General features: G+C 41.4%; 1 pseudogene across 1 annotated transcript in view; it reads right to left on the bottom strand.

Annotated features, from left to right (window-relative positions):
* The window catches only part of LOC311113857 (EMILIN-1-A-like), a 38,139-nt pseudogene extending 16,099 nt beyond the window's left edge, over positions 1–22,040 (bottom strand). Inside the window, exons 1-9 of the transcript in view lie at positions 22,006–22,040; positions 17,853–18,091; positions 16,783–16,897; positions 14,694–14,796; positions 14,366–14,586; positions 13,742–14,175; positions 10,004–10,132; positions 8,056–8,082; positions 7,806–7,872 (exon numbers count right to left, since the gene is read on the bottom strand). The product of the transcript in view is annotated as an EMILIN-1-A-like (transcript). The remainder of the gene's footprint in view (positions 1–7,805; positions 7,873–8,055; positions 8,083–10,003; positions 10,133–13,741; positions 14,176–14,365; positions 14,587–14,693; positions 14,797–16,782; positions 16,898–17,852; positions 18,092–22,005) is intronic.
* Positions 22,041–22,045: the final 5 nt, after the last annotated feature.

The raw sequence follows: 22,045 nt of genomic DNA, 5'->3' as shown, positions 1-22,045 counted from the left end.
TGTTATAGTACTGTCAGCCAATCAGCATTCAGGGCTAGAACCACCCAGTTTATAATACTAGTTACATCATTACTGTTATAGTACTGTCAGCCAATCAGCATTCAGGGCTAGAACCACCCAGTTTATAATACTAGTTACATCATTACTGTTATAGTACTGTCAGCCAATCAGCATTCAGGGCTAGAACCACCCAGTTTATAATACTAGTTACATCATTACTGTTATAGTACTGTCAGCCAATCAGCATTCAGGGATAGAACCACCCAGTTTATAACACTAGCTACATCATTACTGTTATAGTACTGTCAGCCAATCAGCATTCAGGGCTAGAACCACCCAGTTTATAACACTAGTTACATCATTACTGTTATAGTACTGTCAGCCAATCAGCATTCAGGGCTAGAACCACCCAGTTTATAACACTAGTTACATCATTACTGTTATAGTACTATCAGCCAATCAGCATTCAGGGCTAGAACCACCCAGTTTATAACACTAGCTACATCATTACTGTTATAGTACTGTCAGCCAATCAGCATTCAGGGCTAGAACCACCCAGTTTATAATACTAGTTACATCATTACTGTTATAGTACTGTCAGCCAATCAGCATTCAGGGCTAGAACCACTCAGTTTATAATACTAGTTACATCATTACTGTTATAGTACTGTCAGCCAATCAGCATTCAGGGCTAGAACCACCCAGTTTATAATACTAGTTACATCATTACTGTTATAGTACTGTCAGCCAATCAGCATTCAGGGCTAGAACCACCCAGTTTATAACACTAGTTACATCATTACTGTTATAGTACTGTCAGCCAATCAGCATTCAGGGCTAGAACCACCCAGTTTATAATACTAGTTACATCATTACTGTTATAGTACTGTCAGCCAATCAGCATTCAAGGATAGAACCACCCAGTTTATAACACTAGCTACATCATTACTGTTATAGTACTGTCAGCCAATCAGCATTCAGGGCTAGAACCACCCAGTTTATAACACTAGTTACATCATTACTGTTATAGTACTGTCAACCAATCAGCATTCAGGGCTAGAACCACCCAGTTTATAATACTAGTTCCATCATTACTGTTATAGTACTGTCAGCCAATCAGCATTCAGGGCTAGAACCACCCAGTTTCTAATACTAGTTACATCATTACTCTTATAGTTCTGTCAGCCAATCAGCATTCAGGGCTAGAACCACCCAGTTTATAATACTAGTTACATCATTACTGTTATAGTACTGTCAGCCAATCAGCATTCAGGGCTAGAACCACCCAGTTTATAACACTAGCTACATCATTACTGTTATAGTACTGTCAGCCAATCAGCATTCAGGGCTAGAACCACCCAGTTTATAATACTAGTTACATCATTACTGTTATAGTACTGTCAGCCAATCAGAATTCAGGGCTAGAACCACCCAGTTTATAATACTAGCTACATCATTACTCTTATAGTATTGTCAGCCAATCAGCATTCAGGGCTAAAACCACACAGTTTATAATACTAGTTACATCATTTCTGTTATAGTACTGTCAGCCAATCAGCATTCAGGGCTAGAACCACCCAGTTTATAACACTAGTTACATCATTACTGTTATAGTACTGTCAGCCAATCAGCATTCAGGGCTAGAACCACCCAGTTTATAATACTAGTTACATCATTACTGTTATAGTACTGTCAGCCAATCAGCATTCAGGGCTAGAACCACCCAGTTATAATACTAGTTACATCATTACTGTTATAGTACTGTCAGCCAATCAGCATTCAGTGCTAGAACCACCCAGTTTATAATACTAGCTACATCATTACTGTTATAGTACTGTCAGCCAATCAGCATTCAGGGCTAGAACCACCCAGTTTATAATACTAGTTACATCATTACTGTTATAGTACTGTCAGCCAATCAGCATTCAGGGCTAGAACCACCCAGTTTATAACACTAGTTACATCATTACTGTTATAGTACTGTCAGCCAATCAGCATTCAGGGCTAGAACCACCCAGTTTATAACACTAGTTACATCATTACTGTTATAGTACTGTCAGCCAATCAGCATTCAGGGCTAGAACCACCCAGTTTATAACACTAGTTACATCATTACTGTTATAGTACTGTCAGCCAATCAGCATTCAGGGCTAGAACCACCCAGTTATAATACTAGTTACATCATTACTGTTATAGTACTGTCAGCCAATCAGCATTCAGGGCTAGAACCACCCAGTTTATAATACTAGTTCCATCATTACTGTTATAGTACTGTCAGCCAATCAGCATTCAGGGCTAGAACCACCCAGTTTATAACACTAGTTACATCATTACTGTTATAGTACTGTCAGCCAATCAGCATTCAGGGCTAGAACCACCCAGTTTATAATACTAGTTCCATCATTACTGTTATAGTACTGTCAGCCAATCAGCATTCAGGGCTAGAACCACCCAGTTTATAACACTAGTTACATCATTACTGTTATAGTACTGTCAGCCAATCAGCATTCAGGGCTAGAACCACCCAGTTATAATACTAGTTACATCATTACTGTTATAGTACTATCAGCCAATCAGCATTCAGGGCTAGAACCACCCAGTTTATAATACTAGTTACATCATTACTGTTATAGTACTGTCAGCCAATCAGCATTCAGGGCTAGAACCACCCAGTTTATAACACTAGTTACATCATTACTGTTATAGTACTGTCAGCCAATCAGCATTCAGGGCTAGAACCAACCAGTTTATAATACTAGTTCCATCATTACTGTTATAGTACTGTCAGCCAATCAGCATTCAGGGCTAGAACCACCCAGTTTATAATACTAGTTACATCATTACTGTTATAGTACTGTCAGCCAATCAGCATTCAGGGCTAGAACCACCCAGTTTATAATACTAGTTACATCATTACTGTTATAGTACTGTCAGCCAATCAGCATTCAGGGCTAGAACCACCCAGTTTATAATACTAGTTACATCATTACTGTTATAGTACTGTCAGCCAATCAGCATTCAGGGCTAGAACCACCCAGTTTATAATACTAGTTACATCATTACTCTTATAGTACTGTCAGCCAATCAGCATTCAGGGCTAGAACCACCCAGTTTATAATACTAGTTACATCATTACTGTTATAGTACTGTCAGCCAATCAGCATTCAGGGCTAGAACCACCCAGTTTATAACACTAGTTACATCATTACTGTTATAGTACTGTCAGCCAATCAGCATTCAGGGCTAGAACCACCCAGTTTATAATACTAGTTACATCATTACTGTTATAGTACTGTCAGCCAATCAGCATTCAGGGCTAGAACCACCCAGTTTATAATACTAGTTACATCATTACTGTTATAGTACTGTCAGCCAATCAGCATTCAGGGCTAGAACCACCCAGTTTATAATACTAGCTACATCATTACTGTTATAGTACTGTCAGCCAATCAGCATTCAGGGCTAGAACCACCCAGTTTATAACACTAGTTCCATCATTACTGTTATAGTACTGTCAGCCAATCAGCATTCAGGGCTAGAACCACCCAGTTTATAATACTAGCTACATCATTACTGTTATAGTACTGTCAGCCAATCAGCATTCAGGGCTAGAACCACCCAGTTTATAATACTAGTTACATCATTACTTTTATAGTACTGTCAGCCAATCAGCATTCAGGGCTAGAACCACCCAGTTTATAATACTAGTTACATCATTACTGTTATACTACTGTCAGCCAATCAGCATTCAGGGCTAGAACCACCCAGTTTATAATACTAGTTACATCATTACTGTTATAGTACTGTCAGCCAATCAGCATTCAGGGCTAGAACCACCCAGTTTATAATACTAGTTCCATCATTACTGTTATAGTACTGTCAGCCAATCAGCATTCAGGGCTAGAACCACCCAGTTTATAATACTAGTTACATCATTACTGTTATAGTACTATCAGCCAATCAGCATTCAGGGCTAGAACCACACAGTTTATAATACTAGCTACATCATTACTGTTATAGTACTGTCAGCCAATCAGCATTCAGGGCTAGAACCACCCAGTTTATAATACTAGTTACATCATTACTCTTATAGTAACTACTAGGGATGTGATGATACCAGTATAGCCATATTGTTTCCATGGCAAAGATGAAAACAGGAAGCAGACCAAACGCTTTGGTCCTTTAAAAACCTGCTGTATGGAACATACAGTGCATTCGGAAAGTATTCAGACCCCTTGACTTTTTCCACATTTTGTTACGTTACAGCCTTATTCTAAAATTATTATTATTTTTTTTTTTATCAATCTACACACAATACCCCATAATGACAAAGCAAAAACAGATTTTTAGAAATGTTTACAAATGTATATATATCAAAAAAATAAAGGATATTACATTTACATAAGTATTCAGACCCTTTACTCAGTACTTTGTTGAAGCACGTTGGCAGCGATTACAGCCTCGAGTCTTCTTGGGTATGACGTTATAATCTTGACACACCTGTATTTGGGGAGTTTATCCCATTCTTCTCTGCAGATCCTCTCAAGCTCTGTCAGGTTGGATGTGGAGTGTCGCTGCACAGCTATTTTCAGGTCTCTCCAGAGATGTTCGATCGGGTTCAAGTCCGGGCTCTGGCTGGGCCACTCAAGGACATTCAGAGACTTGTCCCGAAGCCACTCCTGCGTTGTCTTGGCGGTGTGCTTAGGGTCGTTGTCCTGTTGGAAGGTGAACCTTCACCCCAGTCTGAGGTCCTGAGTGCTCTGGAGCAGGCTTTCATCAAGGATCTCTCTGTACTTTGCTCTGTTCATCTTTCCCTCAATCCTGACTAGTGTCCCAGTCCCTGCGGCTGAAAAACACCCCCACAGCATGATACTGCCACCACCATGCTTCACCGTAGGGATGGTGCTAGGTTTTCTCCAGATGTGACGCTTGGCATTCAGGCCAAAGAGTTCAATCTTGATTTTTTCAGACCAGAGAATCTTGTTTCTCATGGTCTGAGAGTCCTTTAGGTGCCTTTTGGCAAACTCCAAGCGGGCTGTCATGTGCCTTTTACTGAGGAGTGGCTTCCGTCTGGCCACTCTACCATAAAGGCCTGATTGGTAGAGTGCCACAGAGATGGTTGTCCTTCTGGAAGGTTCTCCTATCTTCACAGAGGAACTCTGGAGCGCTGTCATAGTGACCATCGGGTTCTTGGTCACCTCCCTGACCAAGGCCCTTCTCCCTCGATTGCTCAGTTTGGCCAGGCAGCCAGCTCTAGGAAGAGTCTTGGTGGTTCCAAACTTCTGCCATTTAAGAATGATGGAGGCCACTGTGTTCTTTGGGACCTTCAATGCTGCAGAAATGTTTTGGTACCCTTGCCCAGATCTGTGCCTCAACATAATCTTGTCTCAGAGCTCTACGGACAAGTCCTTCGACCTCATGGCTTGGTTTTTGCTCTGACATGTACTACCAACGGTGGGACCTTATATAGACAGGTGTGTGCCTTTCCAAATCATGTCCAATCAATTGAATTTACCACAGGTGTACTCCAATCAAGTTGTAGAAACATCAAGGATGATCAATGGAAACAGGATGCACCTGAACACAATTTCGAGTCTCATAGCAAAGGGTCTGAATACTTATGTAAATAAGGTATTTCTGTTTTTAATTTTTAATACATTTGCAAACATTTCTAAAAACCTGTTTTCGCTTTGTCATTATACGGTAATGTGATGAGGAAAAAAACGTATTTTATCAATTTTAGAATAAGGCTGTAATGTAACAAAACGTGGAAAAAGTGAAGGTGCCTGAATACTTTCCGAATACACTGTATGTACGAGGAATGACGACAGGTGCCATTTCTTTCCTCTCATTAATTGGATGCAACTGAAGCAAAAGTTTGATTGGTTCTTGTAGGCTCATATTTTCTGCATCATTGTTTCCCTCTCTAGCCACTTTGAACAACATTATCTTGCGTTGACAACATTATCTTGCATTGACAACATTATCTTGCGTTGACAAAATTATCTGGCGTTGACAACATTATCTTGCGTTGAAACTGCCTTCTCACAAGGGAATGATCGCAGCAGGTCCTAGCGCCATTGTCTGTTGTTGTTCTTCTTGTCATGGAAAATATTGCTGTTGTTTCCAACTACCAATCAGCAACTGCGCCGTAAATCCGGCTGCACATTGAACGTTATGATTGCCGAAAGGCCAGTCTCTTTGGCAAATGACAGGAGTGGTAAGGACAGTCTCTTTGGCAAATGACAGGAGTGGTAAGGAATGGAACGTTAGCTAACAAAGACTGGTAACCAGTCTAGCTGAGACTAGCTGTATGTGTTTATCATGACTGTATGTCTGACAGTGGAGGCTCCTCAAAGGAGGAAGGGGAGGACCATCCTCTTCAGTGAATTTCATTAAAAAAATTGTAAAACATAAAAAAAGTTATTTTTAGATAAAACTATACTAAATATATTCACGTCACCAAATAATAAAACATACTGTTTTGAAATGAAGGTCTACCGTAACCTCAACAGTACTCTCTGGGGTAGCACCATGGAGTAGCCGGAGGACAGCTAGCTTCCGTCCTCCTCTGGGTACATTGACTTCAATACAATACCTAGGAGGCTCATGGTTATTACCCCCTTCCATAGACTTACACAGTAATTATGACAACTTCCAGAGAACGTTCTCCAACCTATCAGAGCTCTTGCAGCATGAACTGACATGTTGTCCACCCAATCAAAGGATCAGAGAATAAATATAGTACTGAAAGCATAAGCTACAGCTAGCTAGCACTGCAGTGCTTAAAATGTGGTGAGTAGTTGACTCAAAGAGAGAGAAAGACAATAGTTGTACTGCATGATTGTAGCGGGTTTACTAACACGTTAGTTGTTCTAGTAGCTATGTTGACTATGACGTTAGCTAATATGGTGACAACAATGTAGGTTTTGTGTAGCGGTTAGCGGCTATGGTATGAAGGTTTGGCTTGGAAAGGTTTTTTCACCTGGTCACAGAATAGCGCATTGATGCGAGAAGGAATTATACAACAAGCAAAAAGATCATGCTGTTTGTATGTGGCTGCTATGAAAGTGAACTGTGTTTGGGGGTGATCAGGGGTGTGTTCATTCCGCCGATTCTGTTAAAACGTTTCATAAACGTAAGGAAACGGAATGAAACAGGAATAAACATACCTGAATTTGTCCAATAGAAACTTGTTTGCAACTCTTTGGACTACTGATTGCAGGCTAGATCAGCTACAGTTGAAGTCAGAAGTTTACATACACTTAGGTTGGAGTCATTAAAACTTGTTTTTCAACCACTCCACACATTAATTTTTTAACAAACTATAGTTTTGGCAAGTCGGTTAGGACATCTACTTTGTGCATGTGTTACGTTCTCCCCTCGGGTGTAGTTCGTCTGAGGAGGAGACGTAAATGCCTGTGCCTGCGCACACAAGGTAAACTAGATGGATGGGGAAGAAATGTGGGGTTTAATGAACTAAAATAACCAGATCTCAAGGTTAGCCCTCGGGGGACGTTTAGTAAGGTACTTAAACAAAATATACAAACACCCATAACGAAACAGTAAGGAAACAACAAATAAATCAAACAAACCAGGGAAGGTAAGAGAAGGGAATATTTGGGAACAGGGTCCAAGTAATGAAAATTAACAAAAGGTCCCTCCTCTTCTACACACCTAATCCTTCCTATCACACTCTAAACCCTAACCCACTTTCCTACCTGTTTACCAAAAAATACAGGGGTGACACCCGCCTGGCTACCCTAGTGTGTAAAACAATGGGTTATCTACATGTGAATGTACACCCATGGGCAGATCTACCTTTCCCCTTCTCCAGGACCTAGGTAGGGTGGAGTACATCAGGAGGACCGGCTGGAACACAAACAAAGATAAATTATAACAACCAATACCCAAACAGCCAAACAACAAGTGTCCTCTCCCCCCCCCCCTCTTCGAGCTCACACGGCAAACAGGTATACTCTCGTCAATCAGCTACAGCTGCCAGGACTCCGGACCGAAGCCACGCCAACCATCGTCAGCCGCAACTCAGCACACCTGTAATGCCCCGAACACACAGACAGACTACACAGGGAAAATGGGGAGAAAGAAAAACACGTCACACGTAACAGCATGACACAAGTAATTTGTCCAACAATTGTTTACAGACAGATTATTTCACTGTATCACAATTCCAGTGGGTCAGAAGTTTACATACACTTAGTTGACTGTGCCATTAAACAGCTTGGAAAAATCCAGAAAATTATGTCATGGCTTTAGAAGCTTCTGATAGGCTAATTGACATCATTTGAGTCAATTGGAGGTGTACCTGTGGATGTATTTCAAGGCCTACCTTCAAACTCAGTGCCTCTTTGCTTGACATCATGGGAAAATACAAAGAAATCAGCCAAGACCTCAGAAAAAAAATTGTAGACCTCCACAAGTCTGGTTCATCCTTGGGAGCAATTTCCAAACGCCTGAAGGTACCACATTCAGCTGTACAAACAATAGTACGCAAGTATAAACACCATGGGACCACGCAGCCGTCATACTGCTCAGGAAGGAGATGCGTTATGTCTCCTAGAGATGAACGTACTTTGGTGCGAAATGTGCAAATCAATCCCAGAACAACAGCAAAGGACCTTGTGAAGATGCTGGAGGAAACAGGTACAAAAGTATCGATATCCACAGTAAAACAAGTCCTATATCGACATAACCTGAAAGGCCGCTCAGCAAGGAAGAAGCCACTGCTCCAAAACCGCCATAAAAAAGACAGACTACGGTTTGCAACTGCACATGGGGACAAAGATCATACTTTTTGGAGAAATGTCCTCTGGTCTGATTAAACAAAAATTGAACTGTTTGGCCATAATGACCATCATTATGTTTGGAGGAAAAAGGGGGTACTTGCAAGCCGAAGAACACCATCCCAACCGTGAAGAACGGGGGTGGCAGCATCATGCTGTGGGGGTGCTTTGCTGCAGGAGGGACTGGTGCACTTCACAAAATAGATGGCATCATGAGGAAGGAAAATTATGTGGATATATTGAAGCAACATCTGAAGACCTCAGTCAGGAAGTTAAAGCTTGGTCGCTAATGGGTCTTCCAAATGAACAATGACCCCAAGCATACTTCCAAAGTTGTGGCAAAATGGCATAAGGACAACCAAGTCAAGGTATTGGAGTGGCCATCACAAAACCCTGACCTCAATCCTATAGAAAATCTGTGGGCAGAACTGAAAAAGTGTGTGCGAGCAAGGAGGCCTACAAACCTGACTCAGTTACACCAGCTCTGTCAGGAGGAATGGGCCAAAATTCACCCAACTTATTGTGGGAAGCTTGTGGAAGGCTACCCGAAACGTTTGACCCAAGTTAAACAATTTAAAGGCAATGCTACCAAATACTAATTGAGTGTATGTAAACTTCTGACCCACTGGGAATGTGATGAAATAAACAAAAGCTGAAATAAATAATTCTCTCTACTATTATTCTGACATTTCACATTCTTAAAATTAAGTGGTGATCCTAACTGACCTAAGACAGGGCATTTTTACTAGGATTAAATGTCAGGAATTGTGAAAAACTGAGTTTAAATGTATTTGGCTAAGGTGTATGTAAACTTCCGACTTCAACTGTAGATGCAAGCAAGCGTGTACAAGGCGGTACTGAATGTGTTACTCACTGTCCGTCACTCACCTTGATTACAAAAAAAAATTCTCTCGACCTGTGCACCTACGTTGTAAACTTTAATTCGAAGGTTGTAGCAATCTCATGATGGGTATAGGGAAAATTCTAGTATCATGTAGTAGCCTAAACCTATCGATGTTACATTGAACTGGGTGAATGGAATACGAATGACTGTCATCCAATATGCTGTAATAGAAATAAGGCACCGACCACCACTGATGTCTGATGCAATTGTCTGTCTGCAAACAATGCAACTGCAGTGTACTTTCTGTACTTAAAGTACATTTCTGTGAAGAACAGACAATAAAAGTATTTCTAACCTCAGAAAGGATGTTATCCTTGGTAGAGCCCAGGTCTGTGAGGGTGTTCCCATGCCTTTGAACTGCACGACCCAGCCCCTTCACTGAGTCATTCAGGGTAGTAAACCTGTACAACAGGGGTGGTTTTAGCTAATGATGGGTATGTAAACCTGTACGACAGGGGTGGTTTTAGCTAATAATGGGTAGTAGACCTATACAATCGGAGTGGTTATAGAAATAATGGGTAGTAAACTTGTACAACAGGGGTGGTTTTAGCTAATAATGGGTAGTACACCTATACAACAGGGGTGGTTATAACTAATAATGGGTAGTAAACCTATACAACAGGGGTGGTTATAGCTAATAATGGGTAGTAAACCTATACAACAGGGGTGGATATAGAAATAATGGTAGTAAACTTGTACAACAGGGGTGGTTTTAGCTAATAATGGGTAGTACACCTATACAACAGGGGTGGTTATAACTAATAATGGGTAGTAAACCTGTACAACCGGGGTGGTTATATAAATAATGGGTAGTAAACTTGTACAACAGGGGTGGTTATAGAAATAATGGGTAGTAAACTTGTACAACAGGAGTGGTTATAGAAATAATGGGAAGTAAACCTGTACAACAGGGGTGGTTATAGAAATAAGCCAGGTAGGCTATACTCCTGTTGTAAAGAGAACCAATGTGCTTAATATTCGGAAAGTTGAAAAATAAATATAGTAGGCCTAGCTTATAGAAAGCTGATGGGATCCTCCTCTTTTTAATAGAGGCCATCACTCACTGTTTTCTCAACCAATTGCAAAGCCTATAGAAATGTTGCGCAACATGAGCTCATGGGCTCTCATGAAGTGTTTGATTCGATTTTCGATTACATTTGCATTGATGTCAGAGTGATTAGAGGGACAATAGAGTGCTGAGTACCAGGTAGTTAGCAAGTTTGGTAGGCTACTAATGACCATCAGCAGCATCAGAGCTTGGAGAAGCCTAATTACCATGACTTAAACGGTCACGTGGAATTTGACTGCCTTCATCACTCGTGACCCCCGGTGTGGCGGTAATACGGTCACAGCAATAGCCCTATTTTTATTGTTTTATTTTTTTATTTAACCTTTATTTAACCAGGTAAGCCAGTTGAGAACAAGTTCTCATTTACAACTGCGACATGGCCAAGATAAAGCAAAGCAGTGCGATAAAAACAACAACACAGAGTTACATATGGGGTAAAACAAAACATAAAGTCAAAAATACCACAGAAAATATATATACAGTGTGTGCAAATGTAGCAAGTTATGGAGGTAAGGCAATAAATAGGCCATAGTGCAAAATAATTACAATTAGTATTAACACTGGAATAATAGATGTGCAAGAGATGATGTGCAAATAGAGATACTGGGGTGCAAATGAGCAAAATAAATAACAATATGGGGATGAGGTAGTTGAGTGGGCTAATTTCAGAAGGGCTGTGTACAGGTGCAGTGATCGGTAAGGTGCTCTGACAACTGATGCTTAAAGTTAGTGAGGGAGATAAGAGTCTCCAGCTTCAGAGATTTTTGCAGTTCGTTCCAGTCTTTGGCAGCAGAGAATGGCGGCCAAAGGAGGTGTTGGCTTTGGGGATGACCAGTGAGATATACCTGTTGGAGCGCATACTACGGGTGGGTGTTGCTATGGTGACCAATGAGCTAAGATAAGGTGGAGATTTGCCTAGCAGTGATTTATAGATGGCCTGGAGCCAATGGGTTTGGCGACGAATATGTAGTGAGGACCAGCCAACAAGAGTGTACAGGTCACAGTGGTGGGTAGTATATGGGGCTTTGGTGACAAAACGGATGGCACTGTGATAGACTACATCCAATTTGCTGAGTAGAGTGTTGGAGGCTATTTTGTAAATGACATCGCCGAAGTCAAGGATCGGTAGGATAGTCAGTTTTACGAGGGCATGTTTGGCAGCATGAGTGAACGAGGCTTTGTTGCGAAATAGGAAGCTGATTCTAGATTTAACTTTGGATTGGAGATGCTTAATGTGAGTCTGGAAGGAGAGTTTACAGTCTAACCTGACACCTAGGTATTTGTAGTTGTCCACATACTGTAGGTCAGACCCGTCGAGAGTAGTGATTCTAGTCGGGTGGGCGGGTGCCAGCAGCTTTCGATTGAAGAGCATGCATTTAGTTTTACTAGTGTTTAAGAGCAGTTGGAGGCTACGGAAGGAGTGTTGTATGGCATTGAAGCTCGTTTGGAGGTTTGTTAACACAGTGTCCAATGAAAGGCCAGATGTATACAAAATGGTGTCGTCTGCGTAGAGGTGGATCTGAGAGTCACCAGCAGCAAGAGCGACCCAATTGATATACACAGAGAAAAGAGTCGGCCCAAGAATCGAACCCTGTGGCACCCCCATAGAGACTGCCATAGGTCCAGACAACAGGCCCTCTGATTTGACACATTTAACTTTATCTGAGAAGTAGTTGGTGAACCAGGCGAGGCAGTCATTTGAGAAACCAAGGCTATTTAGTCTGCCAATAAGAATGAGGTGATTGACAGAGTCGAAAGCCTTGGCCAGGTCGATGAAGACAGCTGCACAGTACTGTCTATTATCGATTGCGGTTATAATATCGTTTAGGACCTTGAGCGTGGCTGAGGTGCACCCATGACCAGCTTGGAAACCGGATTGCATAGCGGAGAAGGTACGGTGGGATTCGAAATGGTCGGTGATCTGTTTGTTAACTTGGCTTTCAAAAACTTTCGAAATGCAGGGCAGGATGGATATGGGTCTGTAACAGTTTGGATCTAGAGTGTCACCCCCTTTGAAGAGGGGGTTGACCGCGGCAGCTTTCCAATCTCTGGGGATCTCAGACGTTACGAAAGAGAGGTTGAACAGGCTAGTAATAGGGGTTGCGACAATTTTGGTGGCTATTTTTAGAAAGAAAGGATCTAGATTGTCTAGCCCAGATTATTTGTAGGGGACCAGATTTTACAGCTCTTTCAGAACATCAGCTGTCTGAATTTGTGTGAAGGAGAAGCTGGGGGGGCATGGGCAAGTTGCAGCAGAGGGTGCAGAGCTGGTGTACGGGGTAGTGGTAGCCAGGTGGAAAGCATGGCCAGCCGTAGCAAAATGCTTGTTGAAATTCTCGATTATTGTAGATTTATCGGTGGTGATAGAGTTTCCTAGCCTCATTGCAGTGGTGAGCTGGGAGGAGGTGCTCTTATTCTCCATGGACTTTACAGTGTCCCAAAACTTTTTGGAGTTAGTGCTACAGGATGCAAACTTCTGTTTGAAAAAGCTAGCCTTTGCTTTCCTAACTGCTTATGTATATTGGTTCCTAACTTCCCTGAAAAGTTGCATATCGCGGGGCCTATTCGATGCTAATGCAGTACGCCACAGGACGTTTTTGTGCTGGTCAAGGGCAGTCAAGTCTGAGGAGAACCAGGGGCTATATCTGTTCTTAGTTATGAATTTTTTGAATGGGGCATGCTTATTTAAGATGGAGAGGAAAGCACTTTTAAAGAACAACCAGGCATCCTCTACTGACGGAATGAGATCGATATCCATCCAGGATACCTGGGCCAGGTCAATTAGGAAGGCCTGCTCGCTAAAGTGTTTTAGGGAGCGTTTGACAATGATGAGGGGTGGTACAAGTACAACCCCTGGACAGGACACTAGTCTGTCGCAGGGGCTTAACCCCATTCCAACATATGTTTTTAAATGTAGGCCTATGCACAGAGCTGCAAAACATTAGTCATGATATATCTATCTACCTTGCCTATCCTGTATCCGTGGTCGTCCATGCAGCTGAGGACCATGTTGCGGACGGCGGTGACCTCTCTCTGCAGGTTGTCATTCATGATGTTTCCTGTGTTGGTGCACTTCTGCTCTGTCTTCCTCACGGTGTTGTTCAGCCTCCTCCTCCCTCCTCAGCCTACTGTTCAGCATCTCCTCCATCACCTTCGTCCTCCCTCCTTTCTCTCCTCCTCCTCCTCCTCCTCCTCCGCTGCCCGAACCCCCCACCCAGCTCCTTGTCCAAGCGCCCTTTGATGACGTCATAGCCTTGTGAGGCGGTGTTAACCTTCAACTCCTGCCCAGCTCAGTGAGGGTGTTGCAGCAGCCCTGGGTGCGCTCCATCTCCCTCCTGGGGACGCCCATGTTGTGGCGGTAATGGTGGTCCATGGAGGGCAGCAGCTTCTCCAGAGCACTAGTTATGGGGTGCCATTAATTCCAACAAATAATTTTAACTGAATTCAATATGTGTTTAACTTGTATTGCCTTGACATTGCAGGTTGTCAACTTGATACACAGGCAATGAAATCTAATTTCTAAATCCTAATTCAATATGATTGAATTCAGATTCAATTTCTGTTGTTGGCAGTAATATTCCTCCATACCTGATCCTCTCCTGGTCACTCTTCTGCTGCCTCCTCATGTCCTCCACCCCGCTCTGGCAGGAGGAGCACGACAGACTGACCCTCCTCTCCAGCTCCCCGAGGATCTCCTCCTTCATGGCGTTCATCTTGCCTGTGACAGCCCCCTCCAGCTTGTTGCCACGGGAACCTCCGTTACCGTTGACCAGGTGCTTGTTGATGGACAGCAGGGTCTGGTCGTGGACCTGAGAGGAGAGGAGAGGAGCTTTTATTGTTCGTTTACACAGAAATTATATGTATGAGTGTGTGCGTGTGTGTGTGCCTGCGTGCAAGCGTGTGTGCGTGTGTGTGCCTGCGTGCGATTGTCCAGTTGGTCAAGCTTGGTCTGAATGCTGTGGGTCTCCTTCATAGGCTGGGCCGTGTCTGCAGGGGTCCTGCCTCCGTTCAGGCCTGGCCTGTGGGGTCCAAAATAAAGGTTATGAGCACATTGAAAATAAGTATTGATGCTGGATAAGATATGCTGGGAAAAACCAATCCAGATATCAGTCCTGTACATAGTATTTCTGTTTGACCAGTATCAGGTTTATTTGTAGAAAATAAATCAGACATTTGTTTCCATCACTCTTTACAACATTCCACCATTAATAATAGTCAATCATAATAGTTAATAATAATAGTTATTAATAATAGCTAATAATAATGGTTATTAATAATAGCTAATAAAAATAGTTAATAATAATAGTTATTAATAATAGTTAATAATAATCGTTATTAATAATATATAATAATATATAATAATAATAATAGCTACTAATAATAAATATTAATAATAGATAATAATAATAGATAATAATAATAGATAATAATAATAGCTATTAATAATAGTTAATAATAATCGTTATTAATAATATATAATAATAATATATAATAATAATAGCTACTAATAATACATATTAATAATAGTTATTGATAATAGTTATTGATAAGTTATTAATAATAGTTATTGATACTAGTTATTAATAATATATCATAATAATATTTATTAATAATATTTATTAATAATATATAATAATAGTTATTTATAATAGTTATTAATCATTGCTAATAGTAATAGTGATTAATAATAGTTATTAATAATAGTTATTAATAATAGTTATTGATAATAGTTATTGATAATAGTTATTAATAATAGTTATTGATACTAGTTATTAATCATATATAATAATAATATATAATAATAATAGTTATTAATAGTTATTAATAATATATAATAATAATAATATTTATTAATAATAGCTAATAATAATAGTTATTAATAATAGTTAATAATACACTTTATTAATAATATATAATAATAATATATAATAATAATAGTTATTAATAATAGTTATTAATAATAGTTATTAATAATAGTTATTAATAATAGTTATTAATAATAGTTATTGATTATAGTTATTGATAATAGTTATTAATAATAGTTAATAATAATCGTTATCAATAATCGTTATTGATACTAGTTATGAATAATATATAATAATAGATCATAATAATAGTTATTAATAATAGTTATTAATAATAGATAATAATAATAGTTATTAATAATAGTTATTCAGAATAGTTAATAATAATAGTTATTAAAAATAGTTATTAATTATAGCTCCTAAAGTCACTTTTGGGAGCAGTAAAACACTGTGGTGTACTCTCTTAGTCTCCGTCCCAAACAGTACCCTATTCCCTACTACCAGAGCCCTTTGGGTCAAAAGTAGTGCTGTTCTGATCTGTTTCACCTGTCTTTGTGATTGTCTCCACCCCCCTCCAGGTGTCTCCCATCTTCCCCATTATCCCCAGTGTATTTATACCTGTGTTCTCTGTTTGTCTGTTGCCAATTTGTTTTGTTTCGTCAAGCCTACCAGCGGTTTTCCCCTTGCTCCTGTCTTTCTCAAGTTCCTGTTTTCTAGTTTTCCTGGTTTTGACCATTCTGCCTGCCCTGACCCTGAGACTGCCTGCCGTTCTGTACCTTTTGGACTCTGATCTGGATTACTGACCTCTGCCTGCCATTGACCTGTCGTTTTGCCTGCCTCCTGTTTTTGTAATAAACTTGTGTTACTTCAACACTGTCTGCATCTGGGTCTTCTCCTGAAACGTGATAGTACGAACTGGCCATGACTGACCCAGCAGACTCGGGCCATCTCCTCCCAAAGAGCCACCATTAGAAGGCACAAGGTGTTGCTTCGTGGTCTCATGGAAAGGTTCCAGACCTTGGCTGAACGCCATGACCCAGCGTTTAACACATTGCTGGAGCAAAAGTCCTGGTCAAAAGTAGTGCACTATATAGGGGATAGGGTGCCATTTGGGAGGCAGACTCTCTCTGTGTCACCTGCTGGACACATGGTGGAGCCTCTGGTTCATGGTGTGTGTGTGTTTTTTTGTTGTTGTCTGACCTGGTTCCGTGGTGGAGCCTCAAGTTCATCCCTGTCATGGTGGACTGCATGTCATGGAGGTCCTTGGTCAACCTCTGGATCGTCTCTTCCATCTGTCTCATCTTTTCTTCATCACCTGGAGCAGGGAGACAGGGTTATGAGATTATATACTTTATTGTCCCCGAGGGGACATTTGACTTGGACAATAAAAGAGTTCTGCTGCTTCCACATACTGGTAAATACATAGAATAACACCCCATCATATACCCCCCTTCTCACCCCCCCAAACGTTCATTACTTCATGCCAGGCTGTGACTAGGGGGCCGTTCATTACTTCATGCCAGGCTGTGACTAGGGGGCAGTTCATTACTTCATGCCAGGCTGTGACTAGGGGGCAGTTCATTACTTCATGCCAGGCTGTGACTAGGGGGCAGTTCATTAGTTCATGCCAGGCTGTGACTAGGGGGCAGTTCATTACTTCATGCCAGGCTGTGACTAGGGGGCAGTTCATTACTTCATGCCAGGCTGTGACTAGGGGGCAGTTCATTACTTCATGCCAGGCTGTGACTAGGGGGCAGTTCATTACTTCATGCCAGGCTGTGACTAGGGGGCAGTTCATTACTTCATGCCAGGCCAGGTTGTGATGCCAGGCTGTGACTAGGGGGCCGTTCATTACTTCATGCCAGGCTGTGACTAGGGGGCAGTTCATTACTTCATGCCAGGCTGTGACTAGGGGGCAGTTCCACATTATGTAAGGTTTCAACATTCAAAACTAACAGTTTTCCCAGACAGAGATTCTCAGTTGAAAGCACTGTTTAGTCCAGGACTAGGCTTAATCTGTGCCTGGGAAATTGGCCCTAAGAGTTATTTAAATTAGAGTTTTCCAAACCAAGTATTGAACCACAAGGCTATAACATTTCCAAGCGTGAACGCATCCAAGCAAATGGACTCGGACTGTTCTCTGGAATTGAAATAAGCTGATGTACCCTATATTTATAACTGTGTCAGAGGTGATGTGTGAGAGAGGTGTTGAAACCAACTCTCTCTCCTCCCCGCTCCCCAGCTCCATTGTTTTATTTGGTCTCTGTGACGTGGGGTCGTCCCGCTGTGAACTGGCTGTCCCCGCTCCCCAGCTCCATTGTTTTATTTGGTCTCTGTGACGTGGGGTCGTTGGGGTCGTTGGGGTCGTCCCGCTGTGAACTGGCTGTCCCCGGTACCCAATGGAATGTCATAGCAGTTGTCCCCGGAGTAACCATGACAACACATCCACTCCATCTCCATCACCATCTTATAGGTCACCTTGTACCTGGGCCTCCGGTACGTACGATACCTGTAGTGGACACAGGTGAGACACAGTGTGAAACACAGGTAAAGGTGAGACACAGAGTGGAACACAGGTAAAGGTGAGACACAGAGTGAGACACAGGTAAAGGTGAGACACAGAGTGGAACACAGGTAAAGGTGAGACACAGGTAAAGGTGAGACGGGTAAAGGTGAGACACAGGTGGGTCATTTTCACGAAACTGTCAAAATAAATGATAATCTCAAGTGTAATTTGTCACGGAATTTCCTTTTAAATCACTGAGATTAGGATCTGTATTTACCTATTTCATAATTATTATAATGTGTTTCTATCAGATATTATGCATTTTACCACAATTTCCCAAAAATTATCATTACTGTAACAGTTTTCTAAGTCCCAAAAAGTTATAAACAAATCAATATTTCTAATATTTTTTAACATTGCTCCCCTAATGAAAAGGCAGGAGTTAAACATAACACTGAAACAATATATATATTTCAAATAAAATTAATACATTATAATAACAATTAATCAGACTTTTTCCCAGTTTGATCTTTTTAGACATTTTGGTAATGAGAAGGCCAAGTGGGGTAAAGGGGGTGTTGGAGAATAAGAACCTCATTCGGAAGGCATATACGTGGATAAATTAACTTAACTTGTGCTCATCTAAGGACTACTCCTCTAGATGATGCATCATGGGTGAATAAAACTTTATTTAACAACTGAAGCGTTACGCCTGTCTACCGGAGGTTGATGCTGATGCTATACAACCTCTTGCTAGACTTCGTGTTTGTAAATTCAATCGCTCAGAGTGCCCTCTGGGTGTTCGTAAAGTCAGAGCGTTCAGAGCGCACACTGGACGCTCTGGAGGAGGAGTAGGGTTGATCCGAGCGTTCTGACCTAACAACGGTAGTCAAGCACCCAAGCTAGGCTAACGTTGGCTAGCTTGCTAGCTACTACCAGACACAAATGAGAGAACACCTCACTCTGACCATTTACTCTCCCTAGCAGAGCTGGTTAGGCTGTTTTCATGTTATCCAGAGCGTCAGTGACTGTAACTGTGCTGCTGGCAACAATTCAATGACGTTTTTTTTTTTTACTGACGTTTACTGACACCGGCCATGTTCAACTGGTGTTGAGCGTTTGTACATTCATTAGTTATTCTGCGTTCTGGCACACTCAGACGAGAGTGCTCTGAAACGGAGTAGATAGCCAGAGCGAATTTACGAACGCACTGAATGAACAATGTCCATTGAGAACGCACAACGACTATACCACTTAGCTAAGATAAGAATGACGTGAATAAGCAAGTCAATAAACGTTGGGTAGTTAGTTAGATAGCAGATAGTTAATATACTGGCAAGTTCGATGTATTAGTAGCCAACTGACGTTAACTTAGGTAGCTAGCTAGCTAGCTAACATACCGGTACCTACTGCTGTAATGATATGCTATGTGGTTCATAAGGAAAGCGTAGCAAAAAAATTGTCAGCCAACATAACGTGTTGAACTTATTTGAAAAGTCATTACTTTATTACATTGCTCAACATTTTCTTAACATTTGTCATAATTAGTTAAAGCAATGAATTTGTATCCGCTCTCGTTGGACTTTGGCTGCATATTTTCTGCCATTTTCTTCAAATCTGAAAATGTTGTGAAGCCACGCCCATTTTCTGAAGAATTGCATTACGGGCCATAAAAGCACGGATATAGTCTCCACTGCTTGTATACTTCGTATTTTAGCGAATGTAGTACGACATCCGGGAACTTTTGGCATACTATCTATATCCATACTATGACCAATAAGCATACTACATACTTAATTTATGTCACAAATAGTAAGGTTAGTGAGGTTAATATGAGTATTCGAACAGAGCTACTGTGTTTATACGTAATACATATCATAGTGTAATGTAAATTACAACTAGTATACTATTTTTATGATTTATGGACAAACTACAGCTACACATTTGGTGTAAAAAAAAAAAAAAAAAAAAAATAAAGTTTTTTCTAAAGTAAAATTGTAAAAAATGAACCGAGAATTTAATCCGTAGGTAATACACTAATGAGAATTTGGGGTGTACAAAATTGTATAAAAAATAAAACACTTTCCCTAAAACTAGACATCTTTGGTCCTCAGAATGATAGTTGATTTTTGCAGATGAATCTGGTTTTGTAACTCAATTTGCTACAGACATTTTAAAACTGGTTTCATGAGAATCACCCAGATAAAGGTGAGACACTAGTGAGACACAGGTAAAGGTGAGACAGGTCAAGGTGAGACAAAGGTAAAGGTGAGACAGGTGACGGTAGGACAGGTAAAGGTGAGACAGGTAAAGATACAGGTGAGGTAAAATTAAAGGTAGATCCACTTTCGTCTCAGAGAACTGCAATGTTATATTGTTATCACCTGGGAAAGAAGGTCAGGGTTAGGAATTAGGGGTTAGAGGTCAGGGGTTAGAGTTAGGGGATAGTTAGAGGTCAAGGTTACCACTCTATGACCTCAGAAATGTTCATTTCTAGTCATTGAGTTTTGGTGTATTTAATGTAGAGAATGCTGCTGTACCCATCAAAGGTTAGACCTATTTGAGTCACTGTTAGTAAAGAAAGCCAGTTGCATGCAGAGTAAATGTCTAAATTTCCCTGCTTTCGCTTTATTCTTTATTCTTTTATTTAAAATATAAATGAGGGGTTATTGTTGGAGAGGCCTGAATGTTATTGGACTTCATGGCCTGGTAGAACAGATCATAAAAACATTGTTATAAATTACCCGTTTACCGCAAGTACTGATGGTGATTTATGGCAGCTTCCTACAGTACACACACACACACATGCACACGCACACAGACACAAGCCCATTGCCCAAGAAACATGCCTTGCCATCTTCTCCTCGCCATAGAAAATACTTAAACATCCAACTTGTCTCTCTCTCTCCCTCTTCAAGACCGTGAAAAACAACAATAAAGGAAACAGGGTCCCAGAAAACAGATGAAAACAGTGTTCTGTTCTTCTTCTTTGTTTTTTTTGTGGAGGGAGCAGTGGCTAGACTGTGGTGCCTGGGATCACTGTGAGCCTCAGTCTTAGCATAGCCTAGATTTAGGAGGCTTCCCTAATGGCATCTTAATTCCACTCTCTGCTCCCTCTGAGGTATAGGGGGCTGGACCACCCCTTCCGGCTGGTCTATTTCCTGATGATAAGGAACAACTCAGAGCCAAACACATCCAACTTCCTGAATACAGAAAGAGAGAGAGAGAGAAAGAGAGAGAGAGAGAGAGAGAGAGACAGAGAGAGAGAGAGAGATAGAGAGAGAGAGAGAGAGACAGAGAGAGAGAGAGAGAGAGAGAGAGAGAGAGAGAGAGAGAGAGAGAGAGAGAGACAGAGAGAGGAGAGAGAGAGACAGAGAGAGAGAGAGAGAGAGAGAGAGGGAGAGAGAGAGAGAGAGGAGAGAGAGAGAGAGAGGAGAGAGAGAGAGAGAGAGAGAGAGAGAGAGAGAGGAGAGAGAGAGAGAGAGAGAGAGAGAGGAGAGAGAGAGAGCGAGAGAGAGAGAGAGAGAGAGACAGAGAGAGAGAGAGAGAGGCGAGAGAGAGAGAGAGAGAGAGAGAGAGGGAGAAGAGAGAGCGAGAGAGAGAGGGAGGAGAGAGAGGAGAGAGAGAGACGGATAGAGAGAGAGAGAGAGAGACGGATAGAGAGAGAGAGAGAGAGAGAGAGACGGATAGAGAGAGAGAGAGAGAGAGAGAGAGGAGAGAGAGAGAGAGAGAGAGAGAGAGAGAGACGGATAGAGAGAGAGGAGAGAGAGAGAGACGATAGAGAGAGAAGAGAGAGAGGAGACGGATAGAGAGAGAGAGAGAGAGAGGAGAGAAGAGAGAGAGAGAGAGAGAGAGAGAGAGAGAGACGGATAGAGAGAGACGGATAGAGAGAGAGGAGAGTGAGGAGAGATACTCACGCCATCACTCTGGAACACTGTCCCCATCTCTGGTAGTCTG

The sequence above is a fragment of the Coregonus lavaretus genome (assembly GCF_964263955.1).
Source record: "Coregonus lavaretus genome assembly, contig: HAP1_SCAFFOLD_1985, whole genome shotgun sequence".
NCBI lineage: Eukaryota > Metazoa > Chordata > Actinopteri > Salmoniformes > Salmonidae > Coregonus > Coregonus lavaretus.
Note: the sequence above shows the minus strand (reverse complement) of the source record. Positions and strands in the feature narration are given on the sequence as shown.